Source organism: Pezoporus flaviventris, unplaced genomic scaffold, assembly GCF_033815535.1.
Source record: "Pezoporus flaviventris isolate CSIRO_AGI_PZ_B2104156 unplaced genomic scaffold, CSIRO_AGI_Pfla_v1 ptg000007l, whole genome shotgun sequence".
NCBI classification, from domain to species: Eukaryota; Metazoa; Chordata; class Aves; order Psittaciformes; family Psittacidae; genus Pezoporus; species Pezoporus flaviventris.
Window position 1 is genome coordinate 90,797,206 of NW_026892555.1, and position 27,984 is coordinate 90,825,189.

A 27,984-nucleotide genomic window follows, 5' to 3' on the forward strand; every position below is an offset into this window, starting at 1 on the left:
CTGTTTTGATGACCCGTGTAGGCTTTTTTTTTTCCTTCCCTTCCTCTCTGCAATGAAAATCCGTGGCCGGTCAATCGCTCCCCCCTCCCTCGCCTCGCCGCTGCTCTCCCTCCTCCTCCTCCTTCTCCTCCTCCTCCTTCTCCTCCTCCTCCTTCTCCTCCTTCTTCTCAGCTGGAGCCGGTGTCAGTCACATCAGCTGCCCGGCCAGGCAGGGAGAGAAATGCCCAGCAGCTTCCGGGAGTGCCAAATAAAGACAAGTCCAGAAAGAGAGAGAGACGGTGGCAGAGATGGAGAAAGCAAGCAAAAAGTGGGTGGAGTGTGAGAATGAAGAGAGAGAGGGAGAGGTGTCTCGGCACTGGTGGTGCGGCGGCTCGGAGCCTGAGAAGGAAATGGCAGTGGTGGAGCAAGGCGCAGGAGCCGGGCAGAGCGCAGGCACCCAGGGTAGGGGCACCCAGGGCCGCAGGCGGGGTAGACCCGCTTGCCCATAAGGCACAGCTCGGGTGAGTGGGCAGTGAGCACCCCACGCCACACTAGCCCACCCCATGCTGAAATGGAGAGTGGCCCCACTGTAGAGACCAGCAGACCCCTCGCAGGGCAGGGAAGGCTGAGGGCAGCATCATCTACACCGGGGTAGTTCATTGCCTACTCCGAGCCCGACTCAAGCGTGCCAAACCAGCCACTGGCATAGCTGGGCCCACAGAGGGGTTGTTTCCTTCATTCAGCGTGGTAACAAAATCAGGACTTCTCCCAGCAAGCAAACCTTAGCGCCTGAGCCTTTCCTGGCGGGCTCCATGGGCTTCACACTAATCCGTGCCCATGGTTGAATGGGAGTACAAATGTTTCACAATTACGTGGTGCTCTTCACCACATGGTCCCAAAAGGCATCTGATCATCCACTTTAAATCTGCTTCATCTCCAGGTATTGAAAGAGCTGGGTTTTTTTTTTGCACGGAAGTCATGTGAGAAAACCATAGATTTACAGCCTTTGAAGGAATAGTTTGCTTTTGAACAGAAAAAGAATTCTTTAGTGATAATAGAAACAACCACATATTTTTCACATCCACCATGTGGTTGTGCAAAAATCAGTGGCACTTTTCCTTATCAAATATATAGCTTATTTTAGGAGACTTTGTGTTTCATTTCTGATGGTTTGACAACACTATAAAATATGGAACGTAAGGATTTGTTTTAATTGTGAAGCAGTTGGGGCTGAGGAAAGTCGAAGTCATATTTTAACAAAAATGCCATGGTTAACAGCAGCTCACAGACCTCCCATACCTAAAGACAGGATCAAGCAACAGAAAACTGACTGCAAGGGTCTGCCCGGGAGCCATACTCACTAGTGCAGACAATGTAATTGGGACTGGAACTTGCAAAAAACTCACTGCCACAGCTTCCAATACACAATGAAAAGAACTACTCCTTGTCAGGTACCCATAGCCAGATGAAATCAACAGAACAGTACAGGTTTTAAACCAGAGGGTCTTGCCAAACCTTCCAAAAGAGAAAAAGGTAGTATGGAGTTGAAGACATGATTGCACAAATGCACAGAACACAGAAGTTACTTAAGAAAAGCAAGAAACAAGCCCAGGAAGACTCTTTCTGGAAAGAAGATCCCGAAGGATTGAGAAACTGTGAAACTACTACATCTAGATTGAAACTCAAGGTGCAATATTCCATAGAGCTCAGAGAGAAGAAAAAAATCCCAACACCTGTGCAGTGTCAGCATGTTAAGTTGTAAGTTTAGGATGGTACATGCAGTTGAATTTCTGTAGAATGTTAATTTGAGAAAAATGCACTGTAATTAACTGATGAATAGTTTCACAAGCTCTTACTGTAAGCGTATAGTCAAGCACTCCACATCGTTCTTTCACACTACAGGCACTGCAGAAAAGAGGGAAAAACCACTGGCCATTTCCTGAGTGATTTGGGGTTGTTAAACCTGGGGAAGACTCTGGGAAGACTTTATTGTGGCCTTTCAGTTCTTAAAAGGGGCCTATAAGAAAAATGGGGAGAGACTTTTATCAGGCCCTGTTGCAATAGGGTGAAGGGTAATGGTTTTATACTAAAAGAGGAGAGATTCAGGCTGGTCATGAGGAAAAAATTCTTTACAATGAGGGTGGAAAAATACTGGAACAGGTTGCCTGGAGAGGTGGTGGATGCACAATCCCTGGAGACATTTGAGGCCAGGCTGGATGTGGTTCTGGGCAAGCTGGTCTAGTTGAAGATGACTCATTGCAGGGGGTTGGACGAGGTGACCTTTAAAGGTCCCATCCGTCCCAAATTATACTATGATTCTATGATTCTATAATTCTATGATTCTATGATTCTGTCTGTGGAAAGTCTTAGGAGGCTATCAAACTGGCAGATGCCCTGCGTGTCTAAAGTTCCCTATAATACATCCCTGCTCCTGTCTTCTAGTGCTTTCTTCACAAAACAAGTTGTCTTTTTTCTTCCTCAGGAGAATGTAGCCAAGCATAAAAGGCTAAGACTAAGATAAAGGGAACAAGAAGAATTGATAGGATAGGGAGATTCAGTAATTGTAAAGTGACCTTATAATACAGAGGAAACCCACTGGAAAGTAAAGATGTAAGATTCAGTGCTTGAAGTCATTACAGAAGAGAACCTTTCAGGTTCTATGTAGGTAAAGGTTATCTTAAAAGGTGGTACTAGAAAGAACTTTGTAGTTGTTAACTTAGGCCAAGCAACATCCCCCTAAAGAGAAGAAAGGAATGATAGATGTGCAAATTTTAGACTTTGCAATATACCGTGTGTGCAAAAATACTGACTGGATGCCATGCTATTGTTTCATCCCATCAAGGAAAGAGAAAGCTTGGACAGCAATAAGAAATATGTTTTGAAAATTCTTGGCATTGGCGTCAAGTGAAACACTGAGCAAAGAGTGACTGGTTTATCAGACTTTGGGCTGAGCATTTTGCCCTCAGTCTAACAATGCATTAATATATTGACTTATATTTATGTGCAGAACGTACATTAATACCAGTAATTGCAACATTAAAAGTTAAAGGGTTTTATTTGTGTACTTGCTTTTGATGCAGACGGTGTAACCAACTTCAGGACCCAAACATTCAAAAAACCCTTACAATTCCAATTTATGCTATAGTCCTCCTGAAATTATGAGGAGCTCTTCTTATGCAAGAAGTGCAGTAATAGCCCTCTTTTGGGAAGTCAGCCAATTAAAATGTAGTAGCCCATGGAATGTAGTCTGTGGCATTTAATATAACTTTATAATTTTTTGTTGTTTTGCTTTTTTACTTTGCTGCTGCCATTAGTCTGTGCCAAGGCTGGCATGTTTTATTCCATTTTATAGAAGAATGTATTTCTAAAGTTGTGCAGGGATCCCAAAGCACATGTCAGAGGCTGTAGAGATAGGCTATCAAAATCTCTATAGAATGATAGCATTGTAATCTACTTAGAAGAAAATACTCTGGTGCATCTTTTATTTGCATACATGTTTTTTCACCAAGGAGAACTCTGGAAAATGTTACTGCTTACCTTCCCAGTATTTGTTGAAAATGGATTTTCAACATATATGATTGTAAAATTTCCCTATTGATGTAAGTTGCATCTAAATGATTCATAGATGCATGTATATCATCCATAGATTTTGAAGAAAACTACAAATATTGTTACTCATTTCCCTTATTTTATGAAGTCTGTTTTTGCTGAGGCAATGCAGAAAATCATAACATTAATTAAAATTGCACAGGCACTTACTGATGTGAAAATAAATTGGAACATCTTGTGAATATCTTGGTAACGTAACTTGCTAGATCTGCTTCAATAATATTGAAGTGCATTCAGGACATCTCAAGATGCCTTTTGCTTACCAAATCTACTGTTTAGTCTACAGAATTTGAAGAATGGCATATAGCTAATTAACTAAATGGATCTATGAAGAGCACTTTGTGGGTATCTTGTACAGATCAAGTGTCAACATGCAGGAAAGAAATGGAAGATTCTGCCAAAGAAGTCTATTTCTCCTCTTTCAGACTAGTGTGAAATAAGGTTGAATCTGTCATCATTCAATTGGATCACCTGTAAAATAAGGCAGACCTAAATTAAATTTAGTTTCACAGTTGTCACTATACTGCTTTTTATCTCTTCTCTGTATTCTCTCTTATGCAGTAAGCTCGGGGGGGTGGATTCTCATTTCATAACTGTACATTAATTGTATGCTTCTCTTTAGGCATGGCAACATAAAAAGTTAAATAATAAGCATGTGCTTATCATTAAGTATGTGAGTAGTGGCATCCCCATGTAGCAGAGTACTTAAGCATTCCAGTTGTATTTAAGCAGCTTGTCGCATCAGGATGGAATTACTCACTTGTTTATAATTCAGTATATGTTTAAGGGCTTTGCTGAATCCAAGGGGAAAATGTCCTGCTCTTACAAATATTAAACATTGTGACTGCTTTTACTGGTGGTAGTTTTGCTGTTTAATTTAGTTCTGTGCAGCTGTTCTTTTGGGAAAGCTACTCAGTGAATATTGTAGGCTTGGGCCTCAGTTTTGCTAAGGATTTACATTGCCCAATTTATAATCATGAGATACAAGGTTGTGTTGTATTTTTGCTAAAAATCCTGTTTTATACAGTACTGGGGTTTGATATGGATCTCAAGAGAAGTTTCACATTTTCATTTAATTGTAGGCAGAAATTTGCAAGGAACTTAGAGAATGATTTAAGCGAGGGAGGAAGGAAAGCAAAATTTTCAAGCATGTAAGTGTAGTGTTATGTCACATTGACCTACTCTTTTGCTATATATGCAACTGATGGAAGCAGAAGTCAAAAGGAATGATGAAGTCTTACTCATTGGTCAGTGTTAGTTTTCCTGTTTTAGAATCGTTAGCTTCTTAGATCTGTTTTCATCTTTCCTTTAATCTAGGCTGCAGGGGATCCTTTAAGAGACTGGCAGCGTCCTTGAGTTACACATGGGTACAGCTAAACAGAGTGAGATATTGGTTCCAGCTTAGTAGATGAATATACAGTTCGGCTTTGACAGAGTTTCAGGACAGCTTTACTGTGATGCTAGGCCACCGTTCTATCCCCAGATGTGAGCTGTGAAGCACCTTAGTGGGATAATTGCAGCTGGTTAAATGTCAGTGCCCTTGACCTTGTCTTTGTCAGTGCTTTGTAATCCAACTGTGTCTGAGGAAAATACAAGTGTACCCAAATACTGCCAAAAGTCAAAACCACCTAAAAATGTTTTGTGGTCATCATGCCACAGCTTCTTTGACTTATTCAAAATGTCCTAGCATCCTTGGGAGCTCCAGTCTCTTTCAGAATGGGTCAAGCATGAAAGCCTGGTGCCTTAACCTGTGTTTCCTTGTGCCTGCAGTTTTCTCTTACTAGGTGACATTCTTTTCCTTGTTGTCTGCCTCTATGTTACTTTCATCACCATGTATATGATGACATCAATGTTATGACCAAGAGCTTGTCAAGACTTATTGTATCTACATCATTAGTAAAATGCATCAGCCCTCTTCATGTGCTATTCTAGCAGTTAAAATCCCTCTCATAGTGTTCAGTAAGAGTAATTTCTGCTTATCGCTGAGGATGTTCTGCCATGACTTACTTTTTTTCCCAATAAATCCAGGTTGCAGGTATTTTTTCAGCCCCTACAGGTGGGAAGTATAGAGATAGCTCAAAACTTTTTCCTCTCATGACTTACTAATGATTCCCTGAGATCAATGTGCTTGTTGCCTAGGAAAGCCCAGATAGTTGGTGCAGTAGAAGTACTGAAAAATCCAGATGCACAGAAAATACAATTAAAAAAGAAAAAAAAAAAAAGAAGAAGTTGTGGATATTTGAGATTCTCTTTGTTACTATTTCTGAGATATTGGGGGATAATAGAGTAATGAATTCAGTTTACTATACAGCCCACTGGGCTTGTATCTTAATTTTTGTTTGAAATAATTACACAATCACTTGATTCTAGGAAATGGTGCTTTAAGGAAAATACCAAATTGTGAAAAATTTGTGTTAGAATCACATAGATAGATAACTTGGTGACATAATTTTTTTCTGAGAGAACACTTTGTAGGCTATAATCAAATAGTAGTGTGGGCAGATAACCAGTGTGTGTTGTGACAGTTATATATTTAGTGTTGTTCCAAGCACTTAGCTAGACTGTGTCTTATCCAGACAGTGGTTCATAAGTAGCTTAACCTCAGTGGCAGTCTTTGCAGGCCAAGTAAGTCAGAGAAACCCCCTTAGAGGCAGAATTCCTGTTCTTTCTCAACAGTTAGCTACTGGGTGACATTTACTACCCCCTTCTGCCAATGCTGTAGCTACCTGGTTTTGTTTATCTCCAAGCTCCTTTGCATTGGATGGGTGAGAGGAAAGCAAGATAAGCACTCAGTCCTTTTTAGGTCAGTTCACTCAGGTGGAAAATAAAGAACTTTACCTTGCCATATTCACCATTCTTGGGCTTGTCCTGTAAGGAGCCATTTAGCTATTGACTGATGATACCTTCTGTAAATGCACTTACTACGCTAATATAGAATAGAGGGGGAAAGACTGAGAGTTTTGAATGTGAGTTTTTGAAATCTTTTACTTAGTTCTTGAAAGATACTGAGGTGATATATGCTGTTCCAACACAGAACTGGAATGCCAGGGGTGACAGTGGCATGAAATTTCATCTGCTCCTTCAATTCTTCCTTCAGCTGAGGACTTGAAGAGTGAGGATATCTCAGTTTTGTATCCACCTGCAAAATGAGACTGCTGGCAAGAATCCCTAGGTACAGTACATTACTTATATTAATATGCAGTTTTGTCAGCCTAAATTATTATTTTACGAATGACTTCCTAGATCTTGTACAAGGAGCTGATCAGGCACAAGAGCACAGAGCCTGGCACAGTCATTTACCTTTCATATTCTCCACGGCAAATGAAGTGGCATTTTTTTATTTCACAGTATTCTCAGACCTTTTTAAGACCAGCCCCCTTTTCTAAAATCTGTCATTCTCAATACCTGTATTTCCCATACAGATGTGGCAAAAGGATTTCCTTTGTTGAGTAAGGAAGGGTTTGTTCTTTTAGAGCTTTGTAAATATAAAGCCAAAAAGGGTTTTAGTCAAGACAAATACTGGAGTAGGCTAGGCTAGGCTAGGCTAATACAATATAACAGAATTATAACATAGACTAGAGTAGCCTAGCCTAGCCTAGAGTAGAATACATGACATAATTTCAGTTGGAAGTGACCATCTAGTCCAAGTAGCCAGATTATCTTCCTGTCTTCCCTGTCTTCCTTTTTTTTTTTTTTCTTTCCCCAAAAGGGAAGGAGGAGCAAATAATTCAAACTTAATGCCTAAAATCTATGAGAAGGAACTATAAATATTTCACACTGATGGGGTGAAATGCTGGTTCCCCTCAAGTCAGCGAGTGTCTTGTCACTGAGTAACAGGGTCAGCACATCACCATACATTTCTGAATTAATGTTTCACTTGAATAAATGTAGGCCAGTGATTTAAGTCTCAGAAATGTTCTTCTGTTTCAAATCTAATTGTTTATTTCATTCTTATTTTCTTGTTTTCCTGTATTTACACAGCTCTGTACATACTGCACTGTATTTCTAAGAGCTGTCGTTTTCTTTAGGAAAGAATATTGTTTGCTGTCCTGAATAATTCATCGTGGAGTTCTCTTTTAATCCTCCATCAAATGTGCCATTCCTGTATCTTCATAAAGGGAAAGAAAGGAAAACAACACTCTAAGGCTTGTTTATGAATTAGACTATGAATATTAAAAATATATAAAGCCTTGGTATAAATAAGAACTTCCGTTTACATTCTGGTTCAGTTACACTAGTACCTCTGAAGCAGCACTGTTTGTTGTATACAGATTTCTACTAATGTGACAGACATCACAGAGTATGAAAAAAGCAGTATGCAAGAGAAATAGGATGAAGATATTTAGCCTTGAGCTAATATTGATGACAGTGTATGTAGGATTTGAAAGAAACCAGAAATACTTAGAATACAAGATAAATTCAACAGTAAATACAGTGCAATTTATAATATTTGTGAAACAAACAAATAACTGATAAAAGAGCTTTTAATCCAATTTCCTATATATCCTGTTAGGTTAAAATATAAATATTTTAAATGCAAAGGAAAGAACCCAGAAGTACCTTCATAGAGAAACTGTGGCCCACAAGCACTTGAACAGTCTTTTATTAGATTACGTTTGATGTACTGGTCAGATTAGTGAGAGCCCTTTCAGCATCCCAGCGAGGTTCAGCTCCATCTTGTCCCTCTGATGTGTAGGAGGTCACCTGCCTGTACTGCCCAGCTACTGAACTGTGATAGCTCAAAAACTGTTGTAAGCAGCTCCATCTCATTTTTCCAGTATAAGGTAGACATTACAGCTTGTATAAAGTGTTTTAAAGCTGTGTATCTTGTGATGTTTATAAAATAATAAATAGTAATAGTTGTGTATCAACGTGAAGAATGTATTTACAAAGTCAAACCAGTATTAAAAGAGCACATCTGGGACACAGCATACAAGAGGTTGTTACATGTATCTGAGCTGACCAGTACTGAAATGTCAGCCTCTTCCAGCCGCCAGCTTCATTCAGCCTTCCATAATCAGCCCAACCTCATATGCTTACCTGTGGTTGGTTGCCTCAGCATGGTTGAGTGGTTTGTCTGTGGCTTCTGTGACTTCCTGTTTATGCATGCACCTCAGTAATAAGCAAAGTTAGGGGCTACATCAGAGGACCTCAGGGGCTCCATTTTATCAGCAGCAAGGAATGAACTGTTGAGTATTCTTTAGTATAGTACTTAATAAAAACAATAAAATAAAATGTGTTAGAGGAACAGTGGACTGAAATCCTTTTGGGAAACGAAAAAGATGGTTCCCACATTGGAACCATAGTCTGACCAACATCATCAGTCGTGGTGAGCAACACATACAATCCCTTCTTCCCAAGTAGTCCATCAGTATTTATAGCAGTTCAACAATGTTAATGTGCTAATGTTTAAGAAGTTGAATACTTCTGAAGCGTAGCTTTCTCAGGAATCCTCATGGTATTTGTAGTAGATCTTCCTTAAACCCTTTTTTTAGTGCTATTGAACAAATTTGGTAGAGAATCTGATGTGCTCCACATACAGGAGTTGTTCAAGGTTGAATTGTTCATTGTTTGTTCTGATTTTTGTGTGATGCAGGTGCCCAGACAAAAGGTTGTATGTCTTGTATGGTCATTTACTTGAATTGTTAAAAGCAGAACGGAAGGGTTAATGAAATGGGTTACCCAGGGAAGTTGTGAATGCTCCAGTCCCTGGCGGTGTTCAAGGCCAGGTTGGATGAAACCTTGGGTGACATGGTTTAGTGGGAGGTGTCCCTGCCCATGGCAGGGGGGTTGGAACTAGATGATCTTAAGGTCCTTTCCAACCCTAACTATTCTATGATTCTATGATTTGTTTGCTTTTACTAGTAATTTTGATATTCGTTACTACCTTTTCCACTCTGCTGTTGTCATTTTGGATGTCAGTTCTAGGGCATTGATTACAACCTTTTTAATGTCTTCATCTTCTGAAATGTAAATATTCATACTTGGGAGTACAACCAAAACTTAGAACTGAAAGTTAGCATGTCGCTGTTGGTCAGATACCAACAAATAACAAGCATTAGAACAATTAGTTTCATGTATAAGTTAAAATACACATGTATATTCACGTTTCCTGATACTGACCAGGAAGGGGATGATAAATACCTCAAATCCTCAGAGGTGTTTAGGTCTTTTAGGAAAGTACATTTCAGTACAGACATTAGACGGTTGTCAATGCTGATACACATCTGTATGTGTCCCAGGGCTTTTGTCAGCAATTGGGAGTTCATACAGGAGCCTTTCTAAGCAAAACACCTGCTGATTTTAGTCCAGTTTTGTTTGAGGGAGAGCCTCAGGTTTAAAGGTCTGCTTGTTCTGGGATGATTGAAGTCAGCACAAGTTTAGCCATGGATTTGAAGGTGCAGGTGGCAGACCTCATTAACTCAACTGAGTCAATACTTTTATTTAATAGGAAATTGTTGTGATTCATCAAATAATCAGCAAAAAATGTCAGTAAAAATGTCTTTAAACCTTTGTGCAGCTGAATCAGCTCGCCTTTGAAGAAAGCTTCAGATGTTTGGGCGATAGACAGAACAGCAGTTACACCTGCTCTGTGGGTGTGGGTGCATGTATCTTGCCCAGCAACCTCATTCATTGACTGGATTTCACCTCCTACACTCCACCTGCACAGGGCATGATTACTCAGTTTCTACACAGCAGCAGTAGATTCAGCCTGGTGTTAATACTTGGGTGAAAAGTGGTTGCAGTCTCTCTTTTTCAAAAATCTTGGGATGCTAGGAATGCACTTACAGACCTCCTTTTGCAGTATTCATGAACTTCGGAATAGCTGGAAAGGCCTGATTACATGAGAATGATAAATGTAATGAACCAGTGTTATATTAGCACTGGTTTGTCATGTGATCTATTTTATGTAAGGCATTGGAGTACTAGTAGTCAGAGTAGTTACTTCTCTGTTATATACATTGAATTGGAGAGTGTGCTGTTAATACACTTGATCAAGAACACAGAAATATCCCTTTTTCTCTCTTACTAGTTTTCTTTGCTAATACTGTTTTAGTTTTTAAATTCATTTAAAGAAAATAACCACATTAGCTTTCTTTACATTTTCTTTGCATGATATCTAGAATATAAAAAATATAATGTGCAATAATTACATCATATATCATAATTATATAATGTATAATATATATTATATAGTGGTATAGGCCAGAAGATATATAATCTGCAACATATAATATATAAAAATTCCTATCAGAGAATCACAGAATTGTTCCTGTTGGGACCCCTTGGGGTCCTCTAGTCCACCCACGTCTTAATATTTTTCTTTCCAAAATTATATTTCATTTTAACAAGGGGATCTTTTAATGCAGTTTCTTCTGCCTTATTTAAAGCATTTATATGACATATCTTAAAAAAAAATTGAAACCAAAGAGATATCTAAATTATATAAAGTATATAAAATAAATGCACTTCTAAAATTTTTTAAATCATTTCATCCAAAAGAATTATCACAAAATTCAATAGTATAAGCAGCTATCATTCCTTTGGAATTATTAATAATAATATGATTTATAGCATCTACAGTTCTGTATCTGAGTTATTCTATGATTCTTTAAAATAATCATTCTGTTTTTTTTACCTCTTTGAAAACTGGTTTGGCCATTTCACATGTGAGTCACACCCTGAAAAACCAAAAGGCTTTGCACACCTAATTTAAGATTTAACCTAGTATCAGTGTTAAACCTGTTTCAGTCTGGCATTCTCTTGCTTAAAATGCTGTGGAACTCAAGGGTTTCCATTTGCTTCTTTAGCAAAGCAATTTATTATAATCTGCCATGGCTTAGAACATGATTCCCACAGTCTGAGGTGTAATAGTGTGCTTTTCTTTCACTAAAAATCATTGGGAAAAAACACTCATGTTGTTTTGTTTTTTTTTTTTATTTTTCAAGTGCATTTAATGTAATAAAAAGAGCCAGCTTGATAGCACTGTAAGCGAAACTCTTATGGCTGTTCAGGTCAGACACCAGACAATTGGACCTCCTCACATAAACCCAGAAACCTTCAGCCTTTCACCTCCGTGCAGCTGGTTTTATGTGCTCTTGCTGAGGTTTTCAGCAGTGGTCTCTGTTGCTGCTCACCAAGAACTGGAGTGATATCACTTCTGATTGCTCCTAGACTAGAAAAGGTTGTGTGCAAACTAAAAGAAAAATAGTGGCTTATTAATTCATGTTGCTTTAGGCTATCATGATGCTACAGTCTAAAAGATCCCTGGCTTCAGAGCTGCAGAATCCCTGGGAAGTTCAGGAACCTGACTCCGTGGTGACCTTTTCTGAAAAAACGTCAGCATGCCACAGACAGACTTGCCAAGTCAACTGCTTTTCCCTGTAGACTAAAGCTTTGTGGTCCACAGATCTGTTAGGAAACTTAGCCAAGCTATGGCTTTTTGTTGCGTCAGGCACAATTTGTGTGTTGAATGGAGTTTCATACTAAGTGAGGGTGATTTCAGTACAATGGAAGTAAACTTAGCATTGAAAGTGCTTCAAATTCATCCTGTGGCTCCCTCTACTTCATCTCCAAATTTTAATCTTTTGAATGCAGGTTTCCTAGATTAATTCATAGGATTTGACTCTGTACAAACTCACTCTCCCATTTTCATGCTTTTTCTTTTGTTCTCTCAGAGCTGAGGGGGAGTGGGATGCATTTGCTGCATTAGGGAGTGATCTTCCAATGGTTTGAATTAACTTGGGTTCAAAAAATAGCCTCATTACTGCCACCTTGTTATTGCTACCTCATTATTTCCTTCTAAGCTTTTAAGCACAGGGGTTTATTTCCTTTATTTTAGGGGAATATTTTGGGGATACAAAATCTGGATAGGCCATTACCAGTTATTTTAAACACAGTCATAGAAATGTTTTGACAGTTGCAGGTGGCTTGGGATGGAAGTTTTGCTTTGACAATGGCTTGGGGCTTTTCTGTTTTAACTGAGGATTAAATTTGGGTCAGAACAAATATGTACTCTTCCCATCCTCTTTCTTCAGACTTCTTTTTGTGAGAAATGGGTGTTAATACTGAGAAGACTGTAAAAGCTGAAGATTTTATTGTATTAAATCTCTCCAGTATCCTATTTTCCCCTATTTTCCTTGATCTCTGCCCCTTTGCATCTTAGATTAGGATACCTGTTTAGGGTAAGAACTATGTCTTTGGGTAGCATTAGTCAGCTAATAAATCTTTGGAGACTTGTGAATATTTCTGTTAATATTTTAGAAGTAGACTCTTACCTGCAACACTTATTTTTACCTAGTACATGTTTCAGTTCAAATTTTCGGTTCTTCTAGGTCTCCAGACCTGTACAGAAAGCTGCAGAGATCTGCTGATTTATAGCCACAGCACATCTGACCCAGCATTCATGCAGTTATTTCACTGAAATATAATCTGAAACTAGGACTGTATATGCTGCTGCTGATTTAAAACTTTATTTATGTGACTACTATAGCAAAAATATATACCAATCAACAGTGGCTTCTATAGTGATCATTGTCAGGTTATTGTCATGCCAGACTCCCTAATAGACCTAAAATTCAGACACTGGACACAGATGGCATTGGTAAGTGGGAGCTCTGAGGCTGCACTGGCAGGGATCGGTGAATCATGGACTGATCCGAGTCAAAGATGTTACTTTCAACTTTTTGTTAACCTAAGTGGGCTCAGTCAAGGTACTTACAGCTGAGTAAAGTATGAATATGTCAGATTCCTGTGTGAGTCACAGACCAAATGCTGTGGATCAAATGCTCAGTGTCTGAACTTTGCACTGGGCTTTGTAAGAATAACTTGCACTTATGAGTCCCAGTGATAACTGTTGCTGCTGTGGGTTCTGTGTTTGGACAGTTCGGCAGCGTTGCAGCTTAGCACAGATACATTCACCTAGAATTTTTGTGTGCTCTATCTGTTATCAAACCTGCGCAGCAGTAGCTTTGTATGTAGTGAATAAAGAGATTGCTCTTGTCCATGATAAAAAAGTAAGGGAATATATGTCAGTTGGCTGTTTAGTTGTTGTACAATTCAGTTGGCTCAGTTGACTCAAATCAAGTTTTGTGATGGAACTGGCACTTCAGTTATTTTATGATACTTTTCCTATCAAGTTCCATCTGTTTCAGAAGGGTGACAGATCTGAATCTGTGGGAGTCCTGTCCTTTGGTATTATCAGAAGGGCATCGTTGAGTCTGGCAGCACCATTGGCTGTTTTGGCTGGTGGTGTGCAGGATGAGATGGAATTGGGCATTACTACCTCCACAGATGTATTGTAGCAGCAAACATTTTGTTGTCTCCACGGGTTGTATCTACTGACAATACACTTGTGGTGCTGTCCAAAAAAGAGGGATATTAGTGGTGATGTATGACATAAAGCTCACAATTGCTGTGTTTCAGTTACTGAGGGAATGCTGAATTGTATAGCATGGTCCTTGATGAGCTGCCAAGTTCTGGTGCAGCTTTATGAAGAACTGAAACTTTCTAGCAATCATTTTGCTTACATGCCACAACTTTTTACACCATTTCACAAGTTCTTAAGTAACCCATCTTTCAAAGACTGTGGATCTACTATGGCTACTCATTCATAAAAAGCCTTTTGTCTGAAGAGAAGTTGTTTAATGGACATTCTGTATTGATCCAGTGTCTTGGCCAGGTAAAAATGGCCATTAAAACCGCAATAATTCCAGATCAGGTATTTGGAAGTTCATATATAATCTGCTCCTCTCTTTTAATCATTGAATCAGAGAATGGTTTGGGTTGGAAGGGACCCTAAAGATCATCTAGTTCCAGACCCCTGCCACAGGCAGGGACGCCTTCCAATACGCCAGGTCGCTCAAAGCCATATCCAACCTGGCCTTGGGAAAAAAATGTCTGTGTTTTTCTAGCAGTTGTTTGGGGCTTTTTTGCAGAACAACCACAACAGAATGTCAATAGACAAACTCAGTGAAAGCTACGCCACTCGTGTTAGTTACCTGTGGAGCGCATCTTTTACATGCCACACATTGTCTGGCTCTCAATCCACACACAGATGCATGCACATATATTCACACCACAGTGAGCAGAAGTGATCAAGCAGAACTTTCTCCTCAACACTATGCAACAAAACACAGTACAAATGTTGAGGAGAGAAAAGACTTTTAGACAGCTGTGTTCATGTATACATCTGTAAGTGAAAATAGGCAACTTTGTCTCAACACTGAAAGAATTTGTTGGTTAAAAGAAGATAACCAATATGCAAAACCCTCGTGTTGTATGCATAAAGTGAACGTGTTACATACGCATTTGGTATTCCATAGCATATGTGAGATAAAATTCAATATGCAATTATGTGAAATTGTTTACTATAGTTGGTTAATTCTTCCCATTCTTTCGTACCTTAGTGTTCGATGATAGGGATTTGAGTCTGTGACATCTGTTCCTGACTTACAGTCTGTGGCTTTTAGAGAGTTACAAATGTTCATTTGCAAAAGCTACATGGAAATATGTATCACATGTAACACAAACGTTGTACAGCATCCATGCTGTGTCAGCTCTGTTAACTAGATACTGACACTAGATTTATTGGAAGACTTGAAAATTCACCAAAACAAAAATACAGTCCTCCTCTCCAAGCACTTAGAGGTCCTTATGCATTAACATCTGCCCTTATAAAAGAACAATTAAATTGGCTATAAATTTGGTATAATCATTTTTTTTCAGAGAAAATTTTGTTTCAAACAATGAAGGATGTAGTGGAATATGTTCCTTCCATTTTTTGTTTCTTCGTAGACAATTTTTTCTTCTTTAATAAACTCATTACTGAAAGTGACACTTTTTACAACAGACATTTTGTTAATTTCACATACAAATTTTCACAAAATCATCTTGATTTTCCTGAAATGGAAACAATTTGAAGTATATTGTTAGCATTTTCCTCCAGCGGTTTCAAATGGTCTATCTAAACACAGGCTATGTTCACTATTATTCCTTACTGCCAATATTTGATATCATAGTTAAGGCTGTATCTTTCAAGCTTATAGCAATTGTTCTGTGAGTTAGCAGCACAGTATCATTGCTGTTTATACAACACATTTATAATTTCCTATGTGTTTCTATATTGCTTGTATGATTGTCGCTATGAACTATCCTCACGATTTAGTTCAGTTTTGATCAGAGGCAAAGCTAGGCAGTCCCTGTCTTATGTTTCTATTTGAAAACCAAAACATCAGTAGAAAAACTTTTACACAGAATACAATGAAACTGGGTGAAGAATCTACGGAAGCAAGCTTTAGCTTAAGTAAGCTAGTCCCACTTGCACCATTTTACATGTAGCAGAAAGAGACTCCTGACAGTAATTCAGAGGATCTGTGTGTCTCTTAACCACAGAACAAGACTAGGGAGATTAATTTTTCTGAGGTTAGGCCTGTGGAAATTACTTTAAATTTTTCTTTATCAGAAACAAGTTCTGCTTTGCATCAGACTACAGTATTCAGTGTTGGTAAACACAAAATAGAGAATTACAAGTGTTTGGCATTATCAGATAATGCAGGAAAGGGAGGACATATATCCTGCTGTCTTCTTTGTTCCCTTTCCTTTTTAAGAGGGAAAGTACTTCAACCCATTCTTGCCATTTAACTTGAGGCAACCCTAGATATAGAAAGTGATCCTGTATTTTGTATACTGAATATGTAATCCCATTCTCATTTCTTACTGTCAAAGATATCTAGTGATCTCATGTGGAAAGTTCAGAGTGCTGTGTCATGGTCAGCATATTTGGTTTCTTTGGAACTAGGCAACCCCAGTGTATTCCAAATAACAACATCTCTTATTAATAGGGTTCTTCTTAGAGTATTGATAGTACTTGGCAGCAGTGGAGAACTGCATGTGCTAGATGATGGCCTAGTTAATTGTGGAATTAGATTCTCCCTTGTTTCGTAAAATGACTTGCAAATTCTTTCTCTTTTAATCACAGAAGCTTTTTGCAAGCACCAGAAACTAAACTGGGGAGGGCCCTGTGGTTTTTATTCTCAAGTCTGGTAACAATCCCATGTCTTGCAAAGATCCCACAACTGAACTGACTTTAGGAGTGTTTGAAAACATATGTTAATGGACCTTATTAAAACCATCTACTCTGAAGACAAGACCACAAAACCTAAGCCAAAGTTCTCTGAAAGCGTCTGGAGAGCCTTCAGTGATTTCACTGTGCAATGGAGAAGGGCCCTAGACTCTTTGAGAAGGAAACCATTTTCAGTCAGAACAAAATGACTGTGATTCGGTTTACAACCTCTCTTCCAGCCTCTCTTCCACTTCATCCTGCCAATTCTGTGCTCACTTCTCTCCTGACCTCTGTAGTGACCAAATTGGTTCTTAAACTGCAAGCTCCTCTTGATGTTTTTCAAAGCCTCAGGATACAGTTCCTTTTTCCTTCTAACAATTTTAGAATGAGCAGGAGATCCAGAAATCCTTTTTCCTCTCCACATGCCAGGAGTTTCAGAGAGGGGAAGGGAAGATGAGCTTTCCTCCACGGTGGTAGAGGAGGTTCCTTTCTCAGGATATGTGCCCCATTCTGCAGACTGGTGCAATGTTTATAAATGGATTTTATGAGTTCATGACCTGTTTCGAAGCAAGTGCTCTATGCCAACACATTTTGTCCTGGCTCATCTGTGGACAGCGAGCAGCTGTTGCAGAGCAGGTTCTCCACCCCAGCCTCTCCAATGGGTAAATCTAAGCTTCTGTCTGGATAAGAAGAGGTCTTGAATAAAAAGCTCTGGGTGAATTAGGTAGAAACTTGATGATATGCACACAACATCTTTGGGGTTTTTGTTGTTTGGGGTTGTTTTAATTATTTTCTGAACCTTCAAGAATGTTTATTCAAGTGACACTGTTAAAAGGGAGCTTGTAGAAAAGCCAGTTAGGATTCTATAACTTTGAAGTGCCTTACATAGCCAGATTTCATTCCACTCTTGCCAAAACATGGAAAAAAGAAAAGCAAATGGCTTTGAAATTTAATATTGAGTACATTTAATTAGATAGCAATTAGATTTTCCTACAACCGTACAGGTTCAGGGCAAAATTTTGTAAAGCCAACATAACATGAAAGTACTACCCTATTCTTAAAGTGCTAAAGAATGCATGAGAATAACCACGAGGTGTGTGTTTAAACTGTCATTTACACAGTTAAGAGGAATCTGTGTATAAAGCTTTTCTCTTGACTATGAAAATCAAAGTATGTTTCTTAAGCATAGAGCCTTTTCCATGTCAGTTCCAGAGACTGCAGTCTGTGTAGAGATTAGGGAGGGTGTTAGGCTAGTGATTTCAAATTGCAAGCTGAAATTAGCTGAAATTTCTCCTAAACTTAAGGGGATTTGCATACATCGTGAGAGATTGGGCAATGCTTAAGAGAATAGAGAACAAAATACATGGCATCTGTGAAACCGAGAGGTGAGACTTGATTATCTGATCATTGCATTTTTACCACCTTGGTGATTTAGCACCATGCTCTCCTCCTCATCTCAGCTTCCCAGCATTTGCCAATAGTCAAAAGAAATTTTTAGTTTGGTGCATGAAAATCTTGAAAGGACTTGGATGAGATTCCTATTAGGGCAGAAAAAGGCGTTGGAAGTCTGTTCTCATTCCATCAGCCCACAGAAACACCCCAAAATACCATATTCTGGGGGATAGAATGGAAAGTATCTAGAGCACCAAATGTGGCATCTGGAAATGATTTTTAAAAAGTACTCAAGATGGGCATCCAGTCATGTTATGTGGGGTAAGAGAGGCAGCTGGGAGATGTAAAAGGGAAGGCCTGAGAGCAGCTGAAAGATGCCAGCAGCCTGTTAGTGAGAGTGTCTGAGAGCTAAGTGGCTGTGTGTGATGATAAAACATGACAAAATGATAAGACAAACAGATGGAGAAAAACAAAATTCCAAACCCTCTGAAACAGGGATGGATATGCAGATTCTGCTAACGCTTCTTAGTAAATGGATTTTTTTTTTTTTCCCCTCCCTGTTTTCATAGGTTTCTCTTGTTTTCACAAATGACCTCTTTCTGCAGAATCTGCAAGATTAATTTTCTTCTGCCTCCTCCTCCTCTTGATCTTTTGGTTTTTGGTTGTTTCCTCCACAGGACATAGGTATCTCTGAACAATACTCTTCACTTGTTAATAGTTTCTTAAGCCAGTATTTTAACTGTTTATTTTTCTGCTTCCTGACCCTATAAACACTTCCCCTGAAACTCATTCTGAATATGAAAAGCCCTCGGTGGAATACAGTTCTCTGTGAAGAATATGTGCAGGTAGCTGTTGATTTTAATAGTTCCAAATCTCATTCTGGGTAGGATCTAAAAGATTTAGATGTCTTTGTATTCCAGAGGGCTAGCTGGAGGAGTTGGCAGGCTTGAAGGATCTGACAAACAGTCTCTAGAATTTGGCAGGGTCTAGAACAAGTTTGTAATAAGAACGTGGTGACTTTGGAAAGTAAACTATAGAAGTGCACAGTGGGGCAGATTTTCAGAGCTTTATGCATTACAATTGCATCTGCATTTTTGCATCTGTTTTATTATATATACAGCTTATAGTTTATTTGCATCTGATCACATATTTGAATCTACCATGGGTGTGTGCATCATAGTGATGTAAAGACGTATGCCAATATCGGTGTACAGTACCATGTTCTTTACCTTTGAAATTGTGGCTCTGCTGCTTTTCAGCTGTGAAAGCAGGAGACAGTATGTACGTCCTTTTTATCCCCCACAGATCATAAGGAACAAAGAGCTTATATGAAAAGAAGAAGAGTACAGGAACAGATCTTAATAGATTCTGTCCCATCAAAACCAGAAATACAGCAGCATGAAAAGAGCAGATTTGCTGTCTAGCTTCTCTGAAGCTGTTTGCTAATGACCTCCAATGAACTAGAAAATGTTAGAGAGTGTAGTCTCAGCTTGAAGCCCGAGAGAAAAAGAAATAGCAGGCAGAGAGAAGGATGCAAAAAAAAGTGAAAGAGGGAATGGAGAGAGTCAATAATAATTTTCCAACAACAATAAAACTCTAATCAGGCAGGAAATATTTGATAACTTTCAGGCTACCTGACCTACACTGCTATGTCCAGGAAGAGCAACAGCATTTTTGGAGGGCATGAAAGTATAAAATACCAGAGCAGACTGGTATTTTACCAGAATAAAATACCAGAGCAAACTGAAAGGGGGAGAGGGCATGAAAATGCAGATTAAAATATGTTAAATTGGATATTTGATGGAAGACATCTGAATGTTTACCACTTATTATTGGTGAAATACAATTCATTATGTAACATTAAACTGAAAGAGGATAGGTTCAGATGAGACATGAGGAAGAAATTCTTCCATATGAGAGTGGTGAGGCACTGGAATAAGTTGCCCAGAGAAGCTGTGAGTCTGCAGAAGACTACGTCAGAACTAAAAACCTTTTTCCTGGTGCCCTTTACTGTTTTGTCAGAACAGGATTTTTATATGCCATAAAATATGGATTCATGTGTAAAAAGTCATACATGTGTGACATGTCACATGGGTGACATGGTTTAGTGTTTGGGTGGCATGGTTTAGTGTGAGATGTCCCTGCCCATGGCAGGGGGGTTGGAACTAGATGATCTTAAGGTCCTTTCCAACCATAACTATTCTATGATTCTATATGCTACATAATTTAAATAAAATAAAAGGGTCAGGTCAAAATGTTTACAATCCGTTCTGATAAAATACCCAGTGAGACAGAGAGAGCTAAAACATTTGCCAAGGAAAGTTATGCATGTCTGGCACAGGGAAAAAAAAATTGGACTGAGTGAGAAGAAATTATCATGGTGCAAATTAATTGCTTTTAAAGAAATCATTTGAGTTAACTTTTCAGACACCTTAAAGCCTTTGACTGTGTATTTTAAAAGAAGATCTTTTGTCTTGAAAGCTCTTGACATTATATTCCCCTAAAAGGAACAGTTAAACGAAAGCATAAACTTACCAGAAATTTTACATGCAATTCTTACGCTTAAGTAAGTTTCTGTCTCAGAATATGAAATTTCAGCTTCCCTTCCTGATTTTCTCCATGGTTAGCAGCAGACTGGGCAATTTATTATTCTACATTCTGGTGTAAATATAGACTGCCTCTGTTTAAAGGAAAAAAAACCCAGAGTTTATGAGAAATGAGTGCAGGTGCACTTATCTAAAAAGAAGTGAGATAGTGGATTTGAGAAATAATGGGGGAGGCACTGTACAACCGTTGGGTTTTTTTAATGCATTGTCTTTGATAGTTGAAATAACTCTGCCTTTTACATGTCCTCCTTTGCAGTGTGTAGGTTAAAAAGATCTTTGCAAGTGGCTTTGCACCACCTTGTGACTTAGAATTTCCCCCCACAGAAAGCTGTCAAGGTTCATGTAGATATAGACCTTGAGAAAGAAGGTGGATTTTGGTTGCAGAAGGAAGAATAGTTTGATCAGTTATATTTTTACTTTAGTGGTGAAGAGTCTGAATTTGCAGGGCCTCCTGCAGCAGGAGCATGAACCTTTAAATCCAGACAAGGTGCTATGAAATCTACAAACTGGAGATGCGCCTGGGAGGCTCCATTTAAACAGAGTGCAATATTTCAGTTTCATAGTGGGCATGGTTCCCTCACATGCTGCTCTTTGAGGGATATTACCCCATATTGTTTCTCAAAAAATCCCAAGGTGGGGTGCTTTCTGCCACTTCTCAAGAATGAGAATGGCATGAGAGATTTCACCACTGACCATTTTTATTCAGACTCTGAGGAATAAGCTGAGCATCACTTTAATCTTTCTTTTCCCCCACCTCTCTTTCTACACCAAGTCATTATCAGAAGATGACCCAAAGTTCATCACAAACATGAATGTGCACCTACCCTTTTCTTCTTTAGAGCCTATCCCATTGAACAGCAGAATTCTTCTTCTGCTAAGCACATACAGGTGCTGGAGTGTGTTCTCGTACTATAAATTTCAGAGCAAGTCAATGCTCAGCAGAGCCAAGTGCTGTTTGGAGGATTTACATGCAGCTTGCTCTGTTCAGCAACAAGGCCTTTGTGGGTTGTTCTCTTTGGTAGCCACATGGTCTTGCAAAACCAAATACCAGGATCTGTGAACACTACAGTAAAATAGTTCCTTTCTTGAGATCATTGTTGAATTAGGAATTAAAAGTCAGTATCATTAAATCTCTTACCTGTATGACTGACAAGATGTGAGACTTTGCAGGTAAACCCGCCTAGATTTAATAACATCCCGCTGAGAAACAATTTGCTTTCATGTTGGCTCATTTATGACTGTCCTCAGGAGTCACCAAATGGACAGCAACTACCTTTGTTCTCAGCCAGTTAAGACCTGGAAGATCTGCTCCTAGTTGTTTAAACTCCAAAAAATTGTGCTGTCCTCATAAATACATTAGTACCACAGTAAATGTCAAGAATCCATGAAAATCTTTTGATGTTTGCAAGTAATAGCACTTTCACCACTACCACCCAGCAGAATGTACTTCTCACTCCTTTAGAATAAACCCCTTTGGCCTCCAGCAGTTCTCTCAGGGTGCATTCATGCAGATCTTCTGTTTTGAGTCTGGGCTCTGGCTCCAGTCCCTGGGTATCAAGCTCATTTTGACTGTGACCAAAACTGGCTATTCTCTTCTCTCTGCAGCAATGGCTGTGGCAGTTAGCAACCAAAGTGCCGTGCTGAAAAAAAATATGATTAACACAGTGCAGCTGCATTTCAAATAAACTATATCTTAAATGCAGTAGAAGGCAGAGTAGAAACTGTGCCTGCTTTTCCCTAATACTGCCATTCCCTGAGTTTAGGGAAGCCAGATTCCTTGAGCCTCCTCCACACACTGTTTGTATCTCTGCCAACCTGTGTTCTTAGAGAACTGCTGGCAAGCACCACTGCTGTTGCTGAGATCAGACCAAGGCACTCCATACAGTTTGCATTTTATTTCAATATGACAGGGTACAAGATCTTTGAAGCCAGCTTCATTCTTTGAAATTCCAGTGGTCACCAAGACTTTCTTCTACAGAAAGACACTACAGTGCTGTTTTGTTTGCCTTTTGCCTACTAGCCTTTGTTAAGCTAAACCAATGCATTCACAAAAGAAAGCCTTTCAACTGTGGTGTGCCCTTCTCAGGTGCTCACTCAGCTGGGTACTGCAGTCTCATTGGGGCAGCACTCTTTTGACACAAGCCCTCCAAAGGCTGATGGGCACGCTTCTGTTTTCACACTCAGCTGCTGCTCTCAGAGCTTTACGTTAGATTCTGATTTCTTTTGGCAAGATCCCAGGTGTCGTTAGAGTAGACAGGAAAATTGCTGTTCTTGATAAGGTCAGAGGAAAACCAGTTTCAAGACACAGTAGTGTATGTGGAACTGGTGACATTTACAAAAGAATAAAGCCTGAAGATCTTTGTATTCTCCCTTACGTGAAAAAAGTATAAATTATGATGGCACTCAGGTTAGCAAAAGGATGCACTTTATAGAAAATGAAAAAAAGAGTTTACTTGGTAAAGTTGCTCTCTAATGGAAAAAAGCCAACATTGGTGAAAATCAGGAAATACTAACACATAAACTTGCATACTGTGATACCTAAGACTTGATTTATGAAGAGCAGGTTTTCCTCAGATAGTGCTCATAACATACATGCATGCCAAGGAATGCACACTACTCCATAGTATGTATATTGAAAAAAAAAATTTCTTTTGGACATTTCTTATTGCACTAATGTGCTACTTAACATCTTCCAAGGCTAGGAAGAGAGCATAGTGGTCGAAGAAAACAGCCCACTTTTAAGGGTCCTTCACCACTAGTGTAATGAAGAAATTACAGTATAATTGAGATGGGCCATCACTTAAAAAAGCTTTGGACATAACCTTGAAAAAAAGCTTGTGCTTCTACTTGTTTGTTCTTTGGTTCCTCTTGCCTACTTATTTACATGTCTGCATAAAACATTCCCAAGTTTTCCAGCTATTCTTAGCAAAAACAAGATTTGCATCTAGACTTTCATTATTTCTATCTTCATTCAGAAATATTACTAATGAGCAAATTAGGAGATGGATTCCAGTGGTTTGAACAGATAGCCAGGTAATCCGAATTTTTGGCAACAGGATGGTATCTGCAGACTTGAGCAAGTGATCATAGAATCATAGAAGGTTTAGGGCTGGAAAGGACTTTAGATCAGGACAGGGATGCCTCACCCTAAACCATGTCACCCAAGGCTCTGTCCAGCCTTGAACACTGGCAGGGATGGAGCATTTACCTCTTATCTGCGCAACTTGTTCCAGTGCCTCACCACCCTCACAGTAAAGAGCTTCTTCCTTATACCTAACCTGAACTTCCCTGTTTAATTTTAAACCCATTCCCCTTTGTCCTATCACTACAGTTCCTAATGAAGAGTCCCTCTCCGGCTTCCTTGTAGGCCCCCTTCAGATACTGGAAGGCTGCTATGAGGTCTCCACGCAGCCTTCTCTTCTCCAGGCTGAACAGCCCCAACTTTCTCAGCCTGTCTTCATACAGGAGGTGCTCCAGCTTGTTGATCATCCTTATGGCCCTCCTCTGGACTTGTTCCAACAGTTCCATGTCCTTTTTATGTTGAGGACACCAGAACTGCACACAGTACTCCCAAGTGGGTCTCACAAGAGCAGAATGGAAGTGCAGGATCACCTCCTTAAATCAGTCCTTCCTTTGAAGCAGCTGAAAAATACACTGGTCTGTTTCTGTTGAAAACTAGTCAATTCTCAGGAGAAAATTAGAACATTCTACTTTTGTACTTTCTGAGTGCAGGGATATATTTTTTTAATCAATTTATGATTTTTTTTTAAAGTTGTGGGTTTGTGGTGAGTTTTTTCTGTTTGTTTTTTGGGGGTTTCTTTTTAATATAAAACCACAAAATATTTTAAAAGATTACCTAATTTTTTCCTAGGAGGGAATTTTGTTTACTGCAGTGTTTTAAATTTTAGCTTAATTTTGTCACCACTACAAATCCAGCAAAAAAAATCCCAAAACAAACCAGTTAAAGTTTCTCACAGGATGGCAAAATGCCTTACCTGTGGTACTGGATAAAAATGTGTTCTATTCTTCAAGTGATAAAGATTGATTCATGCCCATTGCAAGTGCAGTGACAAAACTCTTCTAGCAGCTGAATGACATGATGGTTTCACTGAGTTGTTTATAATCTACTTTTGTCAGTTTTGGCATTTTGACATCTTTTGCTCTGGTTTGAATGGCATCTGTGAATTCAGAAGAAGGTCAACTGTGGATAGGAAGTGCTGTTTTGTAAAGATTTTCCCAGATTTCATAAAATTTGAGATGAAAAACTCTGGGGTTTTCTTACTGTAGCTGAAACATTTTACCCAGTTGAAGTCTCAAGTAGAAAGTGAGTGGGCACCTGCAAGAGCCCTTGCCCTGTGTAGAAGAGAGGAGAGCACCACCAACAATAGCCATATCTGGAGAGGGGAGAAGAAGCAACAGGCACAATGAAGTCTGGTCCAAAGATTAACTTGGGGGTACAGAGCTATAGAGTCTATATACCTCAGAGACCTCACACAAATTAATCTGGATAGCATTTTTGGACTTTCAGATGTGTGGTGATGAAACAGATTTTGGTGGTTCCTCCCTGTTCCCAGATTGTTTAGGTCAAAAATAATGATAGTGTAAGCGAGCCCAGATTCATGGCTTATCTCAGCAAAGTTGGCACATGGAACTGAGAAACATTCCTGACCTAATTTTCTTTATGTTGAGAAAAGTTGATAATTGTACTATGTGCACATCTGCATGTTTGGACACAGTCATAGTTGTAGTTTTCTTGTTATTCTTTGACACTATCTCAAGCTTACTTTTTTTCTCATAATTTTACACTGGGCTTTGGAGACAAAAAAAGTAGAATCTGCAAACAAGCCCCCAAAGCCTGTCATGAGCCATAGTAAGCATTTTGTAAATTCACACATAACCGTGCTATTTTCAAAGTCCTTATAAATGTTTAGCTGCTGCTACTGTTGGGTGTTTTCTTGGTTTTGCTAAATATAGTATATGACAGTATAATGAATCTGTTCCTTGGAATCCTTATGCCCAATAATTTGGTGCCATGAATGCAGGGAAGTATCTTAAAAGAGTACTTCTTGTTTTCAGGGATGTACAAAGAACAACTGGATGTAAACTTCTAGCATGCTTCTTACAAGATGGTCTTGCTAGCCAATAGGCTGTGATATGTGGTAAAATTACTAATAATCTAAGGCTGAGTGGCTTTCCTTTTCTTGCATTATCCCATTCTTCCCATTCTTCTTACTGTATCACATTCACAGCAGTGTGTATTCTGGTGATAGTTACAAGTCCAAATTCCATTATAATCTTCAGTTTTTACTTGCTCAAAAATTTTTCATTAAAACTTTCCTAAGGCCCTGATATTTTTACAGGTAGACTTTACCCAGAGCCTGTTTCATTGCTAGCTTGAGGAAGTACAACCGAATAGTTTGAAGTTCAAGCACACAGGAAAACACAAACCAAAAGTTACATAGTTTGCATTCTGAATACACTTCCTTACATGTTTGTTTGTACTAAAAACCTGGAAAATAAACTGAAATTCAACTGAAGACAATTCAAATCACAATATGCAGGCTCTTTAGGACTGAAACACAGGTTCAGAGTAGAATGCTTTCTCTCACAGAGTTTTGAGCATAATTAGGGAATTGCTTGGTCTGAAATGGCTCAATACCTGATGATAAAATAATGCATCATTATTTTAACCCTAATATAGTCTTTTTATGTGTCTGAAAAATCCAAGAAAAATTAGATGCAATAAACTGTAGTAATGCCAGGCTATGTTTACTAGTTAACAGGAATATACAAATATTAGGAAAAACTAGAATTCTAGCAGCCAGGTCATCAGTATAACCTTTCAAGGTATTACACCTTTTTTAATCTACATACTCCTTTGAAGTACTTCCAAGTTTCAACTTCTCTCTCTCCTCCCCTTGCAAGGTACTCAGGAGTGGTAGTTTTTCAGTGTGAAATCTCTTTTGAGGGTTTTGGAAACACAACTGGAAATTGTATCACATGCAGTTTCTTACTGCTTACATATATGCCATCTCTGAAGTAAAATGCTAACACTTTTTGCTGAGTATTCACCTATTTCACAATTAAGAGCTGCTATTTCTCAGTTATTTTATTTGTTTCTCTTCCTGTTGTGGCTTACCACAACACAGTCCCCCTCCAGAGCAGAAAGCATTCCCATTCACACCCCACCCTGGGGTGTCTGTCACTGCCAGATGGAGGAAGAAGGCCCAAAGACATTGTTAGGTCTGTATATAAGTAGGGCAAATATGCTTTTTCCATTCTGTATCACATAATAGGTCACTGTGCCACATGGTTTTCTGAGCCATCAGTATCCTCTGTCTTCCATTCAGAGGGACCTTTGGGTTTAATTCCTGCTTGATATCCTGTCTTGTATGCAGACCCTCTCTGGGGAAGACCAGGGCAGGAAAACAGGAGAACAGAACAGAAAATGGCATTTATTAAGTGTTTCCTACTCACCTCCCTGCTGGGTGTGTATATGCTTAGCAGAAAGAACACTACATTGCGCTCTGCAACGTTGCAGATCTTAAGGTCAGATTGCAAAAGGCAGTTTGGCAATGCTTCTCAGCAGGCAGACTCGAAGCACTTGTTGAGAACAGAACATGACAGCATCAGCCCAGGGTGTTTGTGAGTGTACCAGTTCTGGACAACTGAGTCTCATCCTCCATGGTGAAATGAAGTCTGACCCCAGGTCTTTTCTATCACTTCTATTTCACTTCTGCCCTCATTTTCAGAAGAAAAAGACCACTTTTGTGGATGAAAGAACAGATCGAATTCTGCAGTCAAGCTTGTGCTTCTGCTGAAGTCTCTATACAGTGACAGCTGTGGTAATGAATTTCAGTATGAAGATTATATGAATATTCCCCCAGTTCTGCAAAGAACTGGCCAAAACTGTCATGCATTTCACACAAGCTTCTTTCAGCCATCAGGTAGCAACTGCTTATGGTCATTAGTGTATGGTCATTAGTGTGGAGTATTGTGTGCAGTTCTGGTGTCCTCAACATAAAAAGGACATGGAACTGTTGGAACAAGTCCAGAGGAGGGCCATGAGGATGATCAGGGGACTGGAGCACCTCCTATATGAAGATAGGCTGAGAAAGTTGGGGCTGTTCAGCCTGGAGAAGAGAAGGCTGCGTGGAGACCTCATAGCAGCCTTCCAGTATCTGAAAGGGGCCTATAGGGATGCTGGGGAGGCACTCTTCATTAGGGACTGTAGTGATAGGACAAGGGGTAACAGGTTAAAACTTAAACAGGGAAAGTTTAGATTGGATATAAGGAAGAAGTTTTTTACTGTAAGGGTGGTGAGGCACTAGAATG

The 27,984-nt window shown here is 39.2% G+C and overlaps 1 protein-coding gene and 1 long non-coding RNA gene across 2 annotated transcripts in view; one reads left to right on the forward strand and one right to left on the reverse strand.

Moving 5' to 3' along the window:
- The window catches only part of CAP2 (cyclase associated actin cytoskeleton regulatory protein 2), a 68,276-nt gene extending 68,030 nt beyond the window's left edge, over nucleotides 1-246 (reverse strand). Inside the window, exon 1 of the mRNA XM_061449506.1 lies at nucleotides 1-246. The gene's annotated coding sequence lies outside the window, so the exon portion shown is untranslated.
- LOC133267294 (uncharacterized) lies at nucleotides 246-27,599 on the forward strand. The gene is made up of 3 exons (XR_009742698.1): nucleotides 246-441; nucleotides 6,623-6,760; nucleotides 27,402-27,599. It is a non-coding gene; the product is annotated as an uncharacterized LOC133267294 (long non-coding RNA).
- The last annotated feature ends 385 nt before the right edge of the window (nucleotides 27,600-27,984 follow it).